The sequence below is a fragment of the Schistocerca piceifrons genome, chromosome 5 (genome assembly GCF_021461385.2).
Source record: "Schistocerca piceifrons isolate TAMUIC-IGC-003096 chromosome 5, iqSchPice1.1, whole genome shotgun sequence".
Taxonomy (NCBI): Eukaryota; Metazoa; Arthropoda; class Insecta; order Orthoptera; family Acrididae; genus Schistocerca; species Schistocerca piceifrons.
Genome location: NC_060142.1, coordinates 299,446,213 through 299,469,113, shown reverse-complemented (window position 1 = coordinate 299,469,113; position 22,901 = coordinate 299,446,213).

Here is a 22,901-nt window from a genome sequence, read left to right as displayed (position 1 = left end):
TCTCCCAGTCTTTACCACGTACACTTCCTCCTCTTTTGATTCTCGAATAGAGGGTCCACCATTACCTGCTGAAATTTATTACAGAACTCAGTTAGTCTTTCTCCTATCTCACTGCCAGTACAAAGCCCATATTCTCCAGTTACCTTTTCTTCTAATTCTTCCGCTACAACAACTATACAGTCTCTCATGACTATTACATTTTTATCTCCCGTTACGTTTTGCGTTACCCATTCAATATCCACATGTATCTTTTCTGTATCTTCAGCTTGCGACGTCGGCATGTATACCTGAACTATTGTTGTCTGGGTCGGTTTGCTGTCGATTCTGGTAAAAACATTGTATCACTGAACCATTGACAGAAACGCTCTCCCTGCCCTACCTGCTTACTTATAATGAATCTTAGTCCCGTTATACCATTTTCTGCACTGTGATATTACTCTATACTCGCCAGACCAAAAAGCCTGGCCTTCGTTCCATTTCTCTTCAATCTGGTACAGTATATTTAGTAACAACAGCATTATAAGGTATCACAACAGCTTCCGCAGAAGAGATACGTTTCTAAGCATAAGTGTCGTAGGTAGGATGATGCAGAACAAATTATGTGACACTCCTAATACGAAAAGTAGAAACTTTTATCCCGTGGCGCCGCTTCCACGAACAGTCTTTGAGATGTGAGGGAGTTTTACGTTAGTTTGTCAGGATGGTGTGTCCAGTCTCCTGAAGGGGGAGGGGGGGAGGGGGGGGAGGGTTCAGGATTCCATTGAGGATTTGGGTGGCCGCAGCCAGATAAACGGATGAAAGTAAAGCTCTTATTGATATATCGAGTTGGAACACACACACACACTGACGCGTACCCTCATCCGCTGGGTTCTGTCTGGCGTAAACTTAAAACAGCATCGTAGCCGATAAGTTGCCGGCACTCGAGCTGGAAAACGGTGTACACTGCTATAAGACTACTCTGTGACGATGCTCTGCGCTAGCAGCCAAGTGAAGCAGCGAAACTGGAGAGGCACAGTTTGCTGTGCGAAGGCAATTAGGTAGCATTGAACCTTAGAAACTCGAGCAGGGTGATCAGCGCTTGTCTGGCAGACGCTGTTTGGCCCGATCGAAGGATCTGCGGAATTGTGTCTCCGAACGTTTCTGCCTATCCGTTGCGCTACCGCACCGAGTTGTTTTGCCGCCCAACGGTGATTGCTTCACTGCCTACAGATCCAATGCTTACTCGGTGTTTGTCTTGTCAAACACTGACATAATGACGTAGGAAAGTGTGTTGTCTACCATAGCCAATTGTAAATGGTTTATTGATATGGATCACGTTACTTCGGCATTCCTCCGGTTTACAGTATTCCATATGCACTATGACTCTCGATACGAGTAACTACTGACCATATTTGTTTCTTTTCATTTTGTTTTGAGTTATCAGTCTTCGATTCGATGCAGTCTGCGACGAATTCTTCTCCCATGCCTACCTCTTTATCATGGACCAGCAATTGCAACGTACATTGTCAGTTATTTCTTGGATGTATTCCATTCTCCTCTACACCTTTCACCCTGTGTAGCACCCTCTGGTACCACGGAATTTACTCCCTGTCTCTTAACAGACAACCTATAATCTAGTTCCTTCTTCTCGTAAGTAATTTCTAAGTATACTTTCTCCGCCGGTTCTGCGAAGAACCTCATCTTCGTCGGTTCTACGAAGAACCTCTTCATTTCGTACTTTATTAGTTCATCTAATTATTAACATCCTTTTGTAGCATCATATCTCAAACGCATCAGTCCTCTTCTGTTCTGGTTTTCCCACGCTCCATGGTTCACTACCATACAATGCTGTGCTATAGACAAACATTATTACAAATTTATTACTTCATCCGTCATCAGCTATTTGGCTTGCAACACAGCAGATTTCCTTAACTTCTACCTCGTGACCACCAAGTTTGACGTTAGTATCTCGCTGTTCTTATTTCTGATACTTCTCATTATCTTTGTTCCCGGTGTATCCACTTTCGGCACTTATTAGACTGTTCATCCCAATCAACAGGTAATGTAACTCTTCTTTACTTTCGGCGAGGATAGTAATGACATCAGTGAATCTTAGCATTTCTGTCCTCTCACCATGGGTTTTAATCCCACTCTTGAGCATTTCTTTTACTTCCGTCGTTGCTTCCTCGATGTACATACTAAACATTAGGGGCGAAAGCCACCATCCCTGTCTTACAAGCTCCTTAATTCGAGCACGTCGGTCCTCGTCTCCTAGCTTATGGTTCGCTCTTGTTTTTCGTATGTATTGTTTATCAAAGGTTTCTCTGAAGCTTACTTCTATTTTTCTCAGAGTTTCCAACATATTGCACCATATCGCACTGTCGAATGCTTTTTCTGTATCGACAACACCAGGGAGTGTATCTTGATCTTCCATCAGTCTTGCTTCCACTATCAAACACAAAGTTAGAACTTCCCATTTGGTGCCTGCATCTCTAGTAAAGCCAAACTGATCTTCTTTTAACAAATATTCAATTTTCATTTTTATCCTTCTGCATACTATTCTTGTCTGCTGCTCGGATGCATGAGCTACCTTACTGATTGTGTGATAGTTGTCGCACTTATCTGCCTTTGCTACCTTCGGAAAAGTGTGGTTAATATTTTTTCGGAAGTCTCGTGATACGTCGCCACTCTCACACATTCAACACACCAACTTCAATAGTCGTTTGTTAGTCATTTTCACACCTCAGCCCCAACGAGTTTAGAAATTCGGATGAGTGTAATCTACCTTTTTTGTCTCATCTGAAACCAAATCCTGTAGAGCTCTTTTCAGTTATGATTCTAATTACTGGATCCTCCATGCATTCTTTATCGACTGCTGTCTCTTCTTCTATCAAGTCATCAGGATGTCCTCCCCTCACAGAGGCTTTCAATGCACTCTTTCGATCTACCCGCTCTTTTCTCTCCGTTGTAAAAGGAAGTCCCATTGCACTCTTAATGCTACGGTACTTGGTTTTAATTTCACTTCGGATTGTTTTCCTTTGCTCTATCGGAGTCAACACTTCAACGATCATTTCTCTACAGGTATTTCACCTTTGCTGCTGTGTTGCAATAATATATAAATAAATATCATTATTAAATATATACTCATGCACATGAAAACACGTTTTATAGGGATAGTACAACTGTGTTATTAGAAATGTTCTGTACAAGTACGAATTTTTTTTGGGCTATGGGACTTCTTTTCTTACATTCAGCGGACTTTAAGTACACCAATGCGTGTCATAATTAACAAAATCCTCCTTACATGGTTTTCACTTGATTTGATTAAAAAATACTTAATACTGGTATCGAATTTTTTCTTACTTCAAAACATGTATGATGCAAAACACTCCTAGCCCGTCATCTTCCGAACAGAACTCCTTAACAGAACTTCTGCATACAAGAGAGTGACTAAAAACCATGTATAAAGAGAAAGGAATGATTTTCTTTCATTTGTTTGCGCCTTACCGTGCATTTATAATTAACATCTTGGTCAACGCTTATTGGTGATCGGTGTTTTATTTTTTTGTTTTTAAAAATTTTTAACTTTAGGATATCCTGGGAGTCTTTTATCATGTACCTACACACTGCCCTGCACGTCTTATGTAATTTATTCTTTTGATTTATATTGCTGGACGCTATTGTGTCACTGTACATTTTTTGCAATTTCTCCTCCCGTCGATTAATTGAAGTATTTCGTCTGTTACCCGAGATCTCTTCGATGTTACTTTTTTTTTACCTTCGTCTCACTGTGCCACATTCGAGATTGCACTTTTTAGAGGTGTCCCCTCCTCTTTAATTGAACTACCGACTGTGATATTCGTTATCACAATACCCCCGTCCTTAGCGATCTTTCAACACGTCTCATCATTCCTCAGCACTTCAGAATCTAACTTCATCCACACGGTTTCTTACACATGGTGCTCTTATACTTCAGTCTATTCTGGTTGGTTGGTTGTTTTGGGGCAGGCCAGACAGCGAGGTCATCGGTCTCATCGGATTAGGAAAGGACAGGGAAGGAAGTCGGCCGTGCCCTTTGAAAGGAACCATCCCGGCATTTGCCTGGAGCGATTTAGGGAAATCACGAAAAACCTAAATCAGAATGGCCGGACGCGGAATTGAACCGTCGTCCTTCCGAATGCGAGTCCAGTGTCGAACCACTGCGCCACCTCGCTCGGTCAGTCTATTCTCCTTCCCTACTAAATTATTACCTGAAGCTACGTACGCTATTTGAAATACCTTATCATCAAATATCTGCTTTTAGACTCTCTGTTTGGCTATGGTGTTATCAGTACGAATATTCCCACGTCTCCGGTCTTTTTCTGGTATACTTTCTCATGATTCTTGAACAGAGTAGTCACTATTACCATCTGAAATTTATTGCAGAACTCAATTAGTCTTCATTCTTTCTCATTCTTGCTGCCTAATCAATACTTTCGCGTAACGCTTCCTTCCATTGCTCCCCCAACAATCGCGTTCCAGTCCCTCACGATAATCAGATTTTCATCTCCCTTTACGTACTGAATTTCACTTTCAATATGCTCAGATACCATCTCTATCTCATCATCTTCTACTTGCGACGTCGGCATGTACACTTCAACTACCTTTCTGGGTGATCGCTTTGAAGAAGGACTGTGAAGGTCTACTGTTGAGCCTGAAGAGATCAAGAAGCCCACTCTCTACCATACTCTCCTTATCATAGAGAATCTTACTCCCGTCATTTTTCTGCTCCTCTTGATCTTACACTATATTTTTCTGTCCAGAATTGCACTGACCCCCAATTTACTAGAATTTTACCAGCTGACATTTGCTGCAGAACTCAGTCTGTCTTTCCCCTCTCTAATTCCTAGTAGTAGTTTCATATTCTCTCTTAACTCTTTGTTTCTTCTATTTCTTCCCCTACGACCCAATACCAGTCTCCATCATCATTAGATTTTTGTCTCCCCTTACGTACTGAATTATCCGTTCGTTGTCGTCATCTACTATCTCTCTCTTTCTTCGTCATCGAGCTGCGATGTCGGCGTACGTTAGCTCTCGATTCTAATGAGAAAAACCTAATCGTCTAAATATACGTATTAATTCATTATCTTCCCTACCTTCGTGTTCATAAAGAATCCTACTTCCGACTAGAAATCCTTGTCTGTTTCCCGTGACACTTCACTGTCTACTGCTTCATCTAGATTAATGCTTGACATTTCCGTTTTCATGTTTTGTAGTTTCCTACCATGTTTTAACTTCTGACATTCCACGCTCCGAATCATAGAATCTTACCCCTCAGTCGGTTATTCAATCATTTTCTCATTGCCATTCCACCAGTGGCAGGACCCTACCAGAGAGCCAGCGAGACATCAGTCCGGAATCTTTTGGCTGTACAAAGATCATCATGAAGCTTTTTCATTCACTGGTGACATGTCCTGTCAGTACACCGTTTGTGTCCTTAGTCCAGTCGTTGTCTTTGCCTTCTGCATCCTCATGCCGTTGCTGATTCTTGTGTCTCTTAGGGCCAATTCCTCATAGCACAGGCAAGTGGGTGTCCTCAATCTCTGGAAGTTCCTCCGTCCTCTTTGACTAGAACGGTGAGAAAAAGTGGTTAACTTCTTCTGCTGGAAATCACCGGCCGCCATTGCTGAAGAGCTTTATCGAAAATGTTTGAATACAGGTCCGGTGACATTTTCATTGCCAATTAAAGGCGCTTCCACTAGCCCATGGGCCTGCTTGTAATGTAAAGGATATAAAATGTTTGTGTACAATTAAAACATTTTCGTTACGGTTCTGCAATGTTGCAGATTTACGAAAGTCATAGGGCCTATCTCATTCCCCTGAATATTGAGGGCAACAGAGGCCATTACTGTGTTTAATGGGTGATTCTGTGTAAGAAATATTTGAAATCTAGACTGTGCTTTTGCGATCGCAACAGACGTCTTAGAAAATAGTCTTGTTCAGGGTGTATTTAGAGGGCCTTGCGGAACAAACAGTTGGGTCCAAAGCGTAGTAGATATTGCGTGCCATATGGTTTTGTGCATGAGTATAATTTTCAGCCGGGTTTCAACGCCACCATAGACATGTGCGCTGCACAAGTCACCCTACGGCAGAGACGCCTAAGTTTCACAATGTGAATGATTACATTGAAGAAGGATTGTGAGATGTCAGTGAGCGTGTTCGTGTGTGCTGCATTTATCTGAACTATGTTAATGATGTTGTATTTTACGTAGTCTGTAGAAAGTAGGCTCTTCGTTATCCGGAATCTGATGATTGAGTTTCTTAGAGACATATTGGGCTGATCCATAAGTTCATTCAGTATTCGTAATGTAATGATTTTATTTTATTGGAATAAATTATATTAGATTACATTACAATACAATACACGATAATAACAAAGTCATAATTCACTGAAGAATTTACTCAGTGTGGCAGTCATCATTTTTGTGACTGTGGTTTCTAGTTGAAGTAATCTGTTCGTCAGTTGCTAAGAGAACCTCCTTCGTGAAACAGCTTTCCCCGAATGTTGTTAGATAGGGCGACCGGTAAAGATGATGATCTGACGGAGCTATGCCGGATGAATATGGATAGTGAGAAAGGAGTTCCTAAAAAAATTCAGCATTATCGTGGTGTAGTAACACAGGTTTACCAGGTGGTTTGTCTTCAATAGCAACATCGATGGCACATATTGGTTGTGTGACCGTAATCCATAAGTTATGGCAACACCCGCATGTTTTGGCGAGGATTGTTGTGAACCAACCGTTTTTTGCGGTTTCCGTCAAAAAAATATAGGTCCTTCAGAACGTCGTTTATCACACAACTCGAATTTTCTTCCCAGGAAACGAGAAAAACATTTGCCTACCGTCCTCCCGATAAGCGATTGCCTCCCGTTCAAAACGAAAATTCTTCTGCAGAATTAGGTCCTCAATTAAATTCGGAGAGTAATATTTGTGTGAAGTGTTCATTTTTGTCTACTTGAAATTCTATGCTGATTAGCCTCGAAAATGGCCAAAACGAAATTGTTAACGACATGCAAGACAGGCAATCTCCTGTTCACAACAATCAACCTGAAAATACAACATAATAACTGAAAAGAAAGGCTAACAGTGCACTGGTGTCAACCAATTGAGCAACGGCGCGGACGCTGGCAGTCGCTCAATATTTATGTGACTATTCCTGAAACAAAGAAATACCTCAGAGACGTGCTTGGTAAATATGATATTTGATTCCCACAGTAGAACTCTCTTAAATTTCTCAGGTTATGAAATCGTTTCTTCACAGTGCCTTCGCAACATACATGATACTTACCACATTTCATGGACCACTGTCGCATCATAAACAGATTACTGCTTTCACACTGTTGCTGTTAGGATGGATACAGGATCGAAACACCTGAAACAATAAACATTGACCGACAAGGGATAAATGAAGATTTGGTTCTAAGACAATTACGAAAACGTTCATGTTCAGTAAATCACGCTCAGTTAAAGAAGGAAATGAATCTGTCTGAAATTTATGCTACGTATTGGTCTGTATTAGGCATACTAGAACACTTACACCGATGTGCAGATATAAATAAGATACGAGGGGGAATAAAATAGGTGTATCTAAAGAATGTGTGGTATAAAAAGCATGCAGATTTTCATCATCCCTCTGAGGAAAGCTGGCGGGAGAAAGAGCCCAATTTAATGTCTCGTTAACTACACCACCATTAGAAACCGATCAACAGCAGAAGAGACAATGTTAGCGGAGCGAAAAGGGTATTGACAGAAAAATTCCTAATGTCTGACAAACTCATACATAAAAACAAAACAACGTACCCGAAAAGTAAGCATAAAGTAAAAAGAGTGAGACATATTTCACACAATAAACTTCTGGTGGGAGAGTTAAAAGGATTTAGTGTAGTGTTTGCGTTTTTTTAAATAAATCCGCAAGGCCTAATGCGTAATTTAGATTTTCTCCGAATGTTCAAGAAAGGCAAGGTAGGTAATAACTAATTGATTAGAAACCCAGATCGTGTCCGAATCAGACGCTGAATCTCATCAGAAGACATCCGATCTCTCAGAGGCATTGTTTCTTGAGCAGAAAAGCCCACAGAAAGTATTCATTCCTTAATAGTATAAATCTAAGCCAGACGCAGCCATTCTCCTACCGCAGTGCCAAAATAACATAGCTGTGCCAAAGTGTCATTTCAGTTACTAAGATAAAAACTTAAAGATTTATTTAAAACTCTACTCCACACAACGTTAAATGCACAAAGGGTAGGGGAAGAAATACTGCGGTATCACTAACGACTGTTAAAATTTTACTGAAATTCGTGTGGCTCTTCGAGTTAAAACGTCGCAAGGTGCAGCGCATGTGGCTGTGGACTGAAAGGCTGAACCAGTAAACGTGCAGTGGCACCGGGATTCGTAAATACACACACATTGACTTTGTTTTAAATCATATTACTTTTAACAAAAAAGCTTAAGGGGACCACACCCTGCCTATCTACCCCATGTTAATTTAGGCGAGTATTTGACCCATTTCTGAAAAAAGCTATTTCGTGCAGGACCTTAATATTTTTACTGTACGTTACATGGTAAGAGTCACCTGTACTAAAATCTACTTTATCCTTGTGATAGTTTTTAAGAAATACTTTATAAATTTATTCATCATCATCATCATCGTTTAAGACTGATTATGCCTTTCAGCGTTCAGTCTGGAGCATAGCCCCCTTATGAAATTCCTCCATGATCCCCTACTCAGTACTAACATTGGTGCCTCTTCTGATGTTAAACCTATTACTTCAAAATCTTTCTTATCCGAATCCAGGTATCTTCTCCTTGATCTGCCCCGACTCCTCCTACCCTCTACTGCTGAACCCATGAGTCTCTTGGGTAACCTTGCTTCTCCCATGCGTGTAACATGACCCCACCATCTAAGCCTGTTCGCCCTGACTGCTACATTCATAGTTTTTCTTTGATTTCCTCATTGTGGCACCCTCCTGCCATTGTTTCCATCTACTAGTACCTGCAATCATCCTAGCTACTCTCATATCCGTAACCTCAACCTTGTTGATAAGGTGACCTGAGTCCACCCAGCTTTCGCTCCCTCGAAAGATTGAACGGTGCACAGACAACTTGGTCTTGGTACTGACTTCCTTCTTGCAGAAGAGAGTAGATAGTAGCTGAGCGCTCACTGCATTAGCTTTGCTACACCTCGCTTCCAGTTCTTTCACTATGTTGCCATTCTGTGAGAATATGTATCCTAAGTACTTGAAACCGTCCACCTGTTCTAACTTTGTTCCTCCTATTGAGCACTCAATCCGTTTATATTTCTTTCCTACTGACATTACTTTCGTTTTGGAGATGCTAATCTTCATACCATAGTCCTTACATTTCTGATCTAACTCTGAAATATTACTTTGAAAACTTTCAATCGAATCTGCCATCACAACTAAGTCATCCGCATATGCAAGACTGCTTATTTTGTGTTCACATATCTTAATCTCAGCCAGCCAGTCTATTGTTTTCAACATATGATCCATAAATAATATGAACAACAGTGGAGACAGGTTTCAGCCTTGTCTTACCCCTGAAACTACTCTGAACCATGAACTCAATTTACCGTCAACTCTAACTGCTGCCTGACTATCCATGTAAAGCCCTTTCATTGCTTGCAAAAGTTTGCCACCTGTGCCATAATCTCGTAGAACAAACAATAACTTCCTCCTAGGAACCCGGTCATATGCCTTTTCTAGATCTATAAAGCGTAGATACAATTCCCTGTACCAATCATAACACTTCTCCATTATTCGCCGTAAGATAAAGATCTGGTCCTGACAACCTCTAAGAGGCCTAAACCCACACTGATTTTCATCCAATTGGTCCTCAACTAATAGTCGCACTTTCCTTTCAACAATACCTGAGAAGATTTTACCCACAACGCTGATTAAAGAGATACCTCTGTAGTTGTTACAATCTTTTCTGTTTCCATGTTTAAAGATTGATCTGATGGAACCTGTCCCGACTCCCAGGCCATTTCAGTTATCCTGTGTAGCCATTTAAGACCTGTCATTCCACTGTATTTGATGGGTTCCGACTTAATTTCATCCACCCCAGCTGCTTTATTGCACTGCAATCTATTAACCATTTTCTCCACTTCCTGAAATGTGATCCCATTTCCATCGTCATTCCTATCCCATTGTACCTCGAAATCTGAAACATTACTGATCGTATTTTCACCTACATCGAGCAACTCTTCAAAATATTCCCACCATCTGCCCAAGGAATCCACAGGATTCACCAGCAGATTTCCTGACCTGTCCAAAATACTTGTCATTTCCTTCTTACCTCCCTTTCGAAGACTGCTAATCACACACCAGAATGGTTTTCCAGCAGCTTGACCCATAGTCTCCAACCTGTTTCCAAAGCCTTCCCAAGATTTCTTCTTGGATGCTGCAATTATCTGTTTGGCTTTGTTTCTTTCTTCAACATGACTTTCTCTGTCTACCTGAGTTTTAGTATGTAGTCATTTTTGATACGCCTTCTTTTTCCTTTTACAGGCTGCCTTAACTGTGTCATTCCACCAAGCTGTTTGCTTCATCCTACTTTTACACACTACTATTCCAAGACATTCTTTAGTCACTTCTAATACTGTGTCCGTGTACCTTATCCATTCCTTTTCCAATGACTGTAATTGACTACATTCAACTATCTGGTACCTTTATGAGATCACTGTTATGTACTTGTGCCTGATTTCCTTATCCTGAAGTTTCTCCACTCTTATCCTCCTACATATGGACCTGACCTCCTGCACTTTAGGCCTCACAATCCCAATTTCACTGCGGATTAAATAATGATCGGTGTCATCAAAGAATCCCCTGAATACACGTGTGTCCCTCACAGCCTTCCTGAATTCCTGATCTGTTATTACATAGTCAATGACAGATCTGGTTCCCCTGCCTTCCCAAGTATACTGGTGAATGTTCTTATGTTTAAAAAAGGAGTTTTTGATTACTAAGCCCGTACTGGCAGAGAAATCCCAGAGTTGTTTCCCGTTCCTGTTGGCCTCCATATCCTCTCCAAATTTACCCCTAACCTTTTCATACCCTTCTGTTCGATTTCCAATCCTGGCATTAAAATCACCCATAAGCAGAACACTGTCCTTGTCCTTAACTCTAACAACTACATCACTGAGTGCCTCATAAAAACTATCCATCTTACCTTGATCTGTCCCTTCACAATGCGAATATACTGACACAATCCTAATTTTCTTGCTAGACACTGTCAAATCTATCCACATCAGTCGTTCGTTTACATACCTTATTGCAACTACGCTGGGTTCCATATCTTTCCTGATGTAAAGCCCTACACCCCATTGTGCTATCCCTGCTTTGACTCCTGACAGGTAGACCGTGTATTCTCCCACATCCTCTTCTTTCTCACCCATTACCCGAATGTCACTAACAGCTAAAACGTCCAGCCCCAACTTACTTGCAGCGTCTGCCAGCTCTACCTTCCTCCCAGAGTAGCCCCCATTGATATTAATAGCTCCCCATCTCATTACTATTTGTTTGCCAAGTCGTATCTTAGGAGTCCCTGGTTTGTCAGTTAGAGGTGGGAATCCATCACCTCCAATGGTCCGAGGTATTTTGCTCTGATTGTTACCAGCATCATATTTAAAGTACCAGGGAAGCAGGTTGCTACCCTTACTTGCCCCGAGTCCCATTGAGTTTTACCCCTAACGGTTGAGGGACTAACCGGTGGATTTGGTAGTCTTTGCCGTATGAGCACAAAGGTGACCACGACTCAGAATATGTCCGAGCTGCCCAGCCTCATTCCGAAGTAACCGGTAGCCCGACTGTCGGGACCACTTACTTGGCCACTCATACGTTGCCCGAGGTTCATGAACTAGGACATGACTACAAGAACGCACACCATGAACCATGAAATTTATTAACAAAAAATATTATTTTTTTCTGCAGAAAATATTTTTTGTGAAATTTCTAATGAGAGAATATGTAGTACCGGAGATGGCTGTTTATGTTATGCGCAGTCCCTGAAAATTTCATTCATTTATCTATGATAGTTCCTGATATAATGGGGCATATCTACTGATAATTTTAGTTTGTGGGAAATTGACTTTAAAGTAAAAAGTTTTAAAATTTTTTACTTATAGTTAATTAAAACTATCCTGCTGCTTATGATGGCCCTTCTTTAGCCCCTAGCAAGTCTTCCAGCTTCTGTTTCATCATCCAGGATGTTTGTCTTGCTTTATTGGCCATGTTAGATGCAGACCTGTCTGCATCGGCTATCCTCATTTTATCTCAATGTTGCAGCCCAGTGACCATATTTTCACGAGGATTAATTCCCAGCTTTTTCCGTACGCAAGACTTTCCAGTATTACCACAACTGAATGAAATAACACGATCATGAACTCCTTGTTCCATTGTACGCATGCCCACAAATACAGTTTTAGGAAGGCGGTTCCAAATTATACTGCTGAAACATTGATTTGAGTTCTATGTCTGCCAATGCAGACATTTCCTTAGGTCAGGACGAACCAACTCTATGAAAGTAGGTTTCAATGCTGCACAGCCGCAGGAAGAGAATTTTGGTGAGAATATGATTCTCCAGTTACCTGAGCCCTATTGTATTTGTACCACGAATTTTCTGCTGATGAACACAATCCATGACATGGATTATTCTCAGTAGACGACTTATGAAAGAATGGCCCAAACATCTCTCTTCATTGCTTCCAGATTTTCTTTATTTCTCGTAATTGCCTGCCCACAGTATACCTGTAAGTCTTCTATTTAAGTTTTACTTAACCGACCCTGTCCAGTGGACAATTTTCCATCTTCTAATTCTTTTCCTCACATATCAACAGTTAGTTTTCTCAGCCTTGTTGCCAAATGTTTCTGAACATGGCCTACACATTCTATTTTGCTAATAATGGTAACTCCATATGGCTTATAGTTGACAGTGCGTGGGTTAACAGTGGGTGACAGAAAAGTGGTATGAAAATGCTCTTTAAACGGTCGAAAAAAAATTTTTTCCAGCAAAATCATTTTCAGAGTATTTAAATAAAATCTTAATATATCGAAATATGATGAAACCGAAAATCGATTTTTTTCGACCTGAACCACGGTGTGATCCCCTTAACAGCTGATTAGCAGGCACCTTCCAACAGTGAATTCTTCTTATCTTCAAGATAATCAAACCTAAACTATAGGTATCCAAAGTGAAAACAATTAATAACATTGTGCTTAGACAGTCATCCCTTTCAAATATTCAATGGATACCCAGCAGTAAACTGTCACTGATTTTATCCCATAAAAATAAATAACCTCATTAGATTTTTGAACTGTTAAAATTTCATTCCATAACGATAATGGTGATAAGTGGAATTTAAACAGTGGGGCTCAAATAATTAATAATTTTCCCCACACAATAATAACGATACAACCTAATGCAAATCAGTGTTTTACATCGTTTGAAATTTTTATCCCAGAACAATAATAATGATAAAGCAACATTAAAACAGTGCTGCTCCAAAAGTAGTATTTTTGCCCTACACAGTAATAATGGAGAAGCTTACGCAATATTCGTTTTCCATATAGTCAAAATTTTTATCCCAGAACAAAGATGAAACTACAAATTAACATCGTGCCTCAAATACTTAATTTTTCTCTACACAATAATAATAAAAATGGTTATGCCAATCAGTAATAATAGTCACAAGACTGTCATCTCAAAAGAATAATAACAAAGCTGCACTTAAACCGCAAGACTCAAATAATTAATAAATTTTCCTCACACAGTAATAATGAGTAAACCGGTTGCAAATCAGTGGAAATGTTAAAAAAATGTATCCCAGAACAATAATAATAACAGTGCTCAAATATTGCTTAAATAATGAATAATGTCAAGGCACACAACAATAAAGACGAAGGCTGATGCAAAATCAGTATTTAAATAGTTAAAAAATTAAACAGTGGAAAAGCTGATAGCGACATATTACAACAGTATAAATTAAATACCAGCTACGGCCCGCCAAAAGGCACACTAAGGCTGTTGCCTCCAGACGAGAAGCACGTCACAGCGCCACTAAACAGGCTACTGTCAGGAAATTCCTAAAGGAGTCACATGTGTAACAGACTACGACAGGACATGAGTGACCAACATGTTGTCAAGTCTTCGAAGTGCACACTCCACAAAAAAATTTAATGGAATTTAGGTGCATATGTGTCGGGGCCTGAAGTCGGCATTAATTAAATGCCGAAACTGCTCTCTGAAACAAAATTCCAGCACCTGAAAACATAGGTTGTTTCGTAATTTTTCTTTGGAAAATATCTGACTGACCACTGTACCTTATCCACGATGAATCGACATAGATAATGGAAAAGATACAATCCAAACGTAAATGTACGTATAGACTGTATCAAGTAATTTCCCATTCCTTTCTTTCCCCTTTTCTTCATTAGGCACTGGACGGAAGCAGAGAAGGTCCACCGTCAGCGAGCGCGGCCACGCCACAAACAAACATACAAACAGCTAAGGCGATACTAACAATGGAGCCTTACTACGCCCCCAAAAGAATCAAAATATGCACTGACGGAAAGAAATCGCAACAAAAGGACGGAGTTGCGAGGCGTAAACGAAAGTTGGTGGGCTTGTTTCTATATCTGAAAGACTATGTATACTAAAATTTCGAGCCAGTCGCGTAAGAGTGGCGCTAATAGCGCCACTTTGAGCGTGAAAATCAGTATAGCTTTAAATATACGCTATAACGGTCGGATCGTGAGTGTTAGTTACCTTTGAGATAGGATGTGGTGGGTTGATTTTAGTCAAGGATGCCTTCAAGGCGACAAAGATTCCATTACCAACACCTCGCTGAATTTGAACTAGGTCATGTAATAGGAGTACTAGAAGCTGGATATTCGTTCTGCTATACTACAGGAAGATCTGGCAGGAACGTAACCACTGTACGTGACTGCTGCAGCGGTGGTCACGAGAATGTACGGTCGCAAGAAGACCAGGCTCCGGAGAACCACGTGGCACCTCCGAGGAAAAAGACCGGTGAGTCCGGCTTACGGTTCTGGCGCAACGCACTGCATCTGCAACAGCAATCTGAACAGCATTTGGCACCACAGTGACACAACGAACTGTTACTCATCGTTTACTTCAGTGACAACTTCGAGCCAGACGCCCTGTAGCGTGCATACCACTGAATGGGAATTCAAGCGAGAGCTAACTGGAGGGTTGAGTGGAGGTCAACTGTGTTTTCTGATGAGATCAGGTCCTGTCTCGACGCCAGTGATGGCCATGTTTTGGGTAGACAGGGGCCTTTTGAGGATCTGAAGTCAACCTATCTGCGTGGTGGTCACACCGGACCTACACCAGGAGTTAAGGCCCGGGGTGCGATTTCGTATGATAGCAGGAGCACTTGCTTGGTTATCCCACGCACCCTGACAGCAACCTGTACGTCAGACTGGTGATTCGACTTCTTGTGCTGCCGTTCATGAACGTCCTCCCAGCGGGTCCTTTCCAACAGGATAATACTCGCCCACATAGCGCAGTTGTAACCCAAAATGCTGCGCATAGTGTAAACATGTTGCCTTGGCGTGCTCGATCACCACATCTGTTTCCGATCTAACACATACGGGACATCATCGGACGACAAAATCCTAGCGCATTCATAAACAGGATTAACCTACCATGCACTTACCGACCAAGTGCAATAAGCATTGAACTACATCCCACAAGCTGACATCCGGCACCTGCACATTTGCAATGGCTTATGTCACGCTTACATTAACCTGTGATTTTGTAATGTTAATCGATTAAATATGGTATCCAGACAAATTTATACCGTAAAGTTTGGTTGAAATTTTTTTCATTATTGTATACGGAGCCGTCAACAAACTAACGCATGTATCCATCCCAGTCAACGCAAAATTTATAATTTATATCAAGAATGAGATCAACGGACTCAAGCCCACATTTGTACTTCAAGACAACACCACAACATTAATGAGACACTAGCGAGATAAAATTTAACCTTGCAAAGCAAATACTTAAGAAACCAATGAGAAATAACTGCTCACAAATCCACACAAGACGACCAATGTTAAAAAACAGTATAACCAGCTTCACTAAAGAACGTTAACTACTTGTAACAGCTTCGCTCGTGCTGCTTAACGTAACCATACAATACACTTCCGAATAAATGCAAGCCACTACAGCGGAAGAGATAACCAATCAGTAGATCAGTCAGGTATGCTCGGGAACACAAGAAATTCACTAGATTTTTGTACGGTGGGTTCACTATACTTTCGGGAACCGAACCAGCAAACGGTCACAATGTTTAAGATAACACCCACAGGTGCGGCGGTACATCAGATGGGCCTCGCGTAACAAACGTGACCGAGCAAGGTGGCACAGTGGATAGCACACTGGACTCGCATTCGTGAGTACGACGATTCAAACCTGTGTCCGGCCATCCTTATTTAAGATTTCCGTGATTTCCTTCAATCGCTTCATGCAAACTCCTGGATGGTTCTTTCGAAAGGGCACGGCCTACTATCTTTCCCATCGTTCCGTAATCCGATGGGATCGACGACTTCGCTGTTGGGCCCCTTCCCCAAATCAACTAAGTAACCAACCAACGTGAGCGACATCACCCGCTCTCACCTAAAAGAACCAGCGATGAGCAAATCTAGTAGTAAAAAAACATCAAACCAACTAAACGCACTAGCCACTGCATTGGAAGCACTCGGACAAGTCACGTTTGACCACCACTCGTGCTGTTCTGGTCCCGCCCCCATCCTGTCCAGAGTCAACATCCGGCGCCATGCGGAATGTAAAATGCGTCCCCTGCTCACCAGTGTCCGTTCCTCGCTCCTTGCGACCCGGAGCCAGTCTCCCAGCTGCCAGAGACGGCCTGCAGAGAGCGCTACCTCCCAAGCCAAGCTAGCAACGGAAAGATAGCTCCAAGTGTCCGCAACGAGGTATCGCACGCGAGCCATTTGGCTCAGAAATATTTGTATCAACATTAATGGAAACACGTTAAGACGAGTGGCTTTCTATATACACGTCAGGGTAATGAAACCAGAAAGTGTTGCATTACACACTGAATTACCAGGAGAAAGGAGTATAATATGTTCAAGAGGTATGAACCAACGAATTAGTCTCCTCTTCATCTCAGATGAGCACATGCAATCAGCGTCCTCAAATACAAGATGACAATTACTGAACTGTGTGAAGAAATGTAAATTAGTTACAAACTACTGCGTGCACGCACGTCATTCAACATTTAAACGTCGCTAAAGATATTCGGAAATAGGACATGACACGATCGATGTGCCTGCCATCACTGGTGGTGATGTGGCGCAGACAAATAGCGACATTCTGCATGACCCGCTGAAGTGTCGGAACATCGATGCCGCCGACGGCCTCCTGAATGGCTGTTTTCAGGTCTGTAATGGTTTTGGGTTTATTGCTGTACATCTTGCCTTCACTATAGTTCCACAAAAAGGAGTCACTAGTCTTCAGATACGGAGAATATAGCTGCCAATCGAGGTCCATGCCAGTGGCCTCTGGGTACCCCAGAGCCATAACGCTGTTCCCAGTGTGCTCCTGCAGGAGATCGAACACTCTCCTACTTTGATGGGATCGAGCTCCGCCTTGCATTAACCACACCATGTCGAAATCAGTTTGGATAACGGGAGTAAAATCATCTTCCAAAACCTTTACGTACCATTCGCTGCTCACCGTGCCACCAGGGAATATCGCACCGATTATTCCGTGACATGACATCGCACACCCATTGAGGGTGAAGAGACATCTCGACCGCAAAATGTGGATTCTCAGTTCCCCAAATGGGTCTGTTTTGCTTATTGACGAAGCCGTCCAAATGAAAGTGAGCTTCGTCGCTTAACCAAACCATACATGCGTACACTAATTCCCACCATGTCCCGCGATCATGCGTGCAGTTTGAATGTCCTAACGCGGTAGCTATATGCAACAACGTATGAGTGCACTGAGTGTGATTGCGCCTCATATGAATCATAATGCCTAGTGCGATATCAACCTGCTGTATTCACAGAAAAGCGTCCGTACTGCTCTCTTTAAAACAGAAAGGTGCCGTCCAATTCACAGACATAATTGTATGTCATAATTCTAGACTGATTTATTTCATTTTAAATATTTCGTACGTAAATGCCGCTCTTCCCGCAGATGTGCCCTTAAAAGCCACGATAACGGATGAACATCTTAATTTTTGAACGGAAAGGAGTATATGTGACGTATCAGTTACATACAGAATTGCCATGCTCCAGCTGTAACTGATGTTACCTCCCAATAGAGGACTTGGAAGCTTATGGGGTTAAAACAAAGCATACGCTGTTAGAACTGTTGTGATATTGCAGAGGGTTCTACTAACGCCACGCAGACAGACTAGCCATAACGTACAGTGAGGCGGCTGAAGTTATCCCGTAACTCACTGAAACTGGCTCAGCTGAAAACAAAATGAAATCTGGACGTTCGATAACGGCTACGGATGAAGCACCTTTAACCGATGTTCAGCTTAGTAAAGAGTCCATGCCACGGTGCTGTCAACATCTCACAGGAAACTGGGGTTAGCGTTGAAACAGTGAAGAGAACTTAAACCACACATTAATGTCACATCTTAAAATGCAAAAGCACACATGTCACCGATGACGGTCCAAATCGTCGGGTTCATTTCTCAGTATGGGTGATATCTAAGATTTTTAACTTACGGATGAAGCATATTTCAATTTCAGCGGAGAGGTAAATAACAAAACTTCCAAATACTGGTCAGCTGTCAAATTTCACTGGATGGATCCGTCCTGATCTGTAGTGGTTGGACGAAGATGTGATCGGTCGGAGGATGGCATTCACATATCGTACAGCCGTTACGGCGTTTTCCATTACCACCACATAATGCCACCTCAGAACAGCAGGGAACTTCCACCTTGCTGCACTCGCTGGACGGCGTGTCTAAGTCGTTCAACCTGACCAGGTTGTCTTCAAACACGTCTCCGCCAATTATCATGTTGAAGGCATATGCGACACTCATCGGTGTAGAGAACGTGATGCCAATCCTGAGCGGTCTATTCGGCATGTCGTTGGGCCCATGTGTACCGCACTGCATGTTGTCGAGGTTGCAAAGATGGACCTTGCCATGGACGTCGGGAGTGAAATTGCGCATCATGCAGCCTATTGGGCATAGTCTGAGTCGTATGACGACGTCCTGTGGCTGCACGAAAAGCATTATTCAACGTGGTGGCGTTGCTGTCAGGGTTCCTCCGAGCCATAATCTGTAGGTAGTGGTCATCCGCTGCAGTGGTAGCCCTTGGTTGGCCTGAGCGAGGCATATCGTCGACAGTTCCTGCATCTCCTCCATGTCCGAACAACATCGCTTTGGTTCACCCTGAGAAGCCTGGACACTTCCCTTGCTGAGAGCCTTTGCTGGTACAAAGTGAAATTCCGGACGGGATCGAACCGCGGTATTGACCGTCTAGGCATAATAGAACTAGAGACAACACAGGCCGTTTACCTCCTTCCTGGTCGAATGACTGGAACAGATCGATTATCGGACCCCCTCATGCATGGTTGTTTACATTTTTGGGCGGATTTAGTGACATCTCTGAACAGTCATAAGAACTGTGTCTGTGATACAATATCCACAGTAAACGTCTATCTCTAGCAGTTTTCGTTACCGGGGTGACCCAAAACCTTTTTTGATGACTCTAAGTCAATGAAGAATGTTTGAAGCCGATAACAGCCATCTTATAACATGCTGTACGTGCAGTCATTGAGTGTTATCAGCAGTATTTGCCGTGATCGGAACAATGTGTGATGTAACTCGAGAATGAATAAAGTAATGCCGAAATTAAGGACACCATTGTTTTTCTTGTTTAATTGTCTATCCGTCTGATTTGTAAACGTCATATTTTCCATTTTAAAATTACGAGCTGCATCGAAGAGAAAAGCTTCCATAATGGCCACCATGTATGAAGCAAAGTCTCACAGCTGTTTGTACTCTCCCACCTCATACTACTAAACTTACATTTCTGTTTATGCATCTGTTTTATTTTGGAAGAAAAGTTCCACAAATACATACCACCCTATGCATAACGTTCTAGGGAATATTCATTTGGATCCGCAGCTCATTGTGTTTACCGTGTTTGCAGTGCAATAATAACAAGAGCATACAAAACGAATATTACTGTAATTACGGATGAAAAGGTGTACAAAAAAAAAAAACACTAGATTCTCTCAAAGACAACAATATCACAAAGTGACCAGTAACCCAGCACCAAGGTACGAGAAAAACATTAACCAGACACTGAAAAACATCAAAAATTCATTCTCAAAAGGCCAGGTAAAAAGGTTGACAGTAAAATTCAAAAGCACCCACTCTTTCCTACCAAAGGTTCTCAAGGATAATATTCCGTTAAAGTTCATCATAAACTTCTAAAATGCTCCATCCTACCACCTAGCCCAACAGACATACACATTACTAAAATAAATTGTACACTTTTGATAGCAACAGGAACCTGGAAAACTCAAAGGAATTAACCGACAGAATCAAGAACATAGACGTATCAGACACAGCAACCCTCATATCATTTGACATCACATCAATGTAAACTTGTAATCGAATAAATGAAACAATCAGCATCATTACACAAAGATTAAAAATACAAGGAAACACACCGGACACACACATCAATGAAATAACTACCATACTCAGGACCATAACACCACAAAATTATTTTGTGTTCAACAAAGAATTTTATTCACAACATGAAGGACTGCCAATGGGATCACCAACTAGTGACCTCCTAGGTAACATACACTCCTGGAAATTGAAATAAGAACACCGTGAATTCATTGTCCCAGGAAGGGGAAACTTTATTGACACATTCCTGGGGTCAGATACATCACATGATCACACTGACAGAACCACAGGCACACAAACACAGGCAACAGAGCATGCACAATGTCGGCACTAGTACAGTGTGTATCCACCTTTCGCAGCAATGCAGGCTGCTATTCTCCCATGGAGACGATCGTAGAGATGCTGGATGTAGTCCTGTGGAACGGCTTGCCATGCCATTTCCACCTGGCGCCTCAGTTGGACCAGCGTTCGTGCTGGACGTGCAGACCGCGTGAGACGACGCTTCATCCTGTCCCAAACATGCTCAATGGGGGACAGATCCGGAGATCTTGCTGGCCAGGGTAGTTGACTTACACCTTCTAGAGCACGTTGGGTGGCACGGGATACATGCGGACGTGCATTGTCCTGTTGGAACAGCAAGTTCCCTTGCCGGTCTAGGAATGGTAGAACGATGGGTTCGATGACGGTTTGGATGTACCGTGCACTATTCACTGTTCCCTCGACGATCACCAGTGGTGTACGGCCAGTGTAGGAGATCGCTCCCCACACCATGATGCCGGGTGTTGGCCCTGTGTGCCTCGGTCGTATGCAGTCCTGATTGTGGCGGTCACCTGCACGGCGCCAAACACGCATACGACCATCATTGGCACCAAGGCAGAAGCGACTCTCATCGCTGAAGACGACACGTCTCCATTCGTCCCTCCATTCACGCCTGTCGCGACACCACTGGAGGCGGGCTGCACGATGTTGGGGCGTGAGCGGAAGACGGCCTAACGGTGTGCGGGACCGTAGCCCAGCTTCATGGAGACGGTTGCGAATGGTCCTCGCCGATACCCCAGGAGCAACAGTGTCCCTAATTTGCTGGGAAGTGGCGGTGCGGTCCCCTACGGCACTGCGTAGGATCCTACGGTCTTGGCGTGCATCCGTGAGTCGCTGCGGTCCGGTCCCAGGTCGACGGGCACGTGCACCTTCCGCCGACCACTGGCGACAACATCGATGTACTGTGGAGACCTCACGCCCCACGTGTTGAGCAATTCGGCGGTACGTCCACCCGGCCTCCCGCATGCCCACTATACGCCCTCGCTCAAAGTCCGTCAACTGCACATACGGTTCACGTCCACGCTGTCGCGGCATGCTACCAGTGTTAAAGACTGCGATGGAGCTCCGTATGCCACGGCAAACTGGCTGACACCGACGGCGGCGGTGCACAAATGCTGCGCAGCTAGCGCCATTCGACGGCCAACACCGCGGTTCCTGGTGTGTCCACTGTGCCGTGCGTGTGATCATTGCTTGTACAGCCCTCTCGCAGTGTCCGGAGCAAGTATGGTGGGTCTGACACACCGGTGTCAACGTGTTCTTTTTTCCATTTCCAGGAGTGTATTTAGGAACAACCTGGAGAATCTGATCCTGAAACACATGATAAAACCAAAAAATACAAAATTATGTACTGGTACCATTCTGTCGATAACATAGTAGGCCTTACTGATGAACCACATACTCAAGTAGAACAGCTACACTATGAAATAAACAACTTCCACCCAAAAATTAGCTTCACATTAGAAATAGAAACAAACAACACAATAGATTTTCTAGATCTCACCATACATAAAACAATCAACACACACAACTTCAGATTATTCAGGAAACCAACAACCACAAGCACCACCATTCACAACCTGTCGAACCACCCACTGACACATAAGCAAACAAACTTCAGATTTATGCTCAATAGATTAATGAGAACACCCATGAACAAGCAGAACTATACATGAGAACGAAACACAATAAGACAAATAGCAGTAGAAAATTGTTATGATACCCATATAGTAGACAAATTAAATAAAAAAAAAAAACAGTACAGAAATGAACATACCACATACACACATGTCCTCACCCAACACAGAACAACACAAAACACAAATAATGAACACACACAAGTCACAACATAGCAAAAACACACACACAAAACGAAATGGCACATACTCACATAC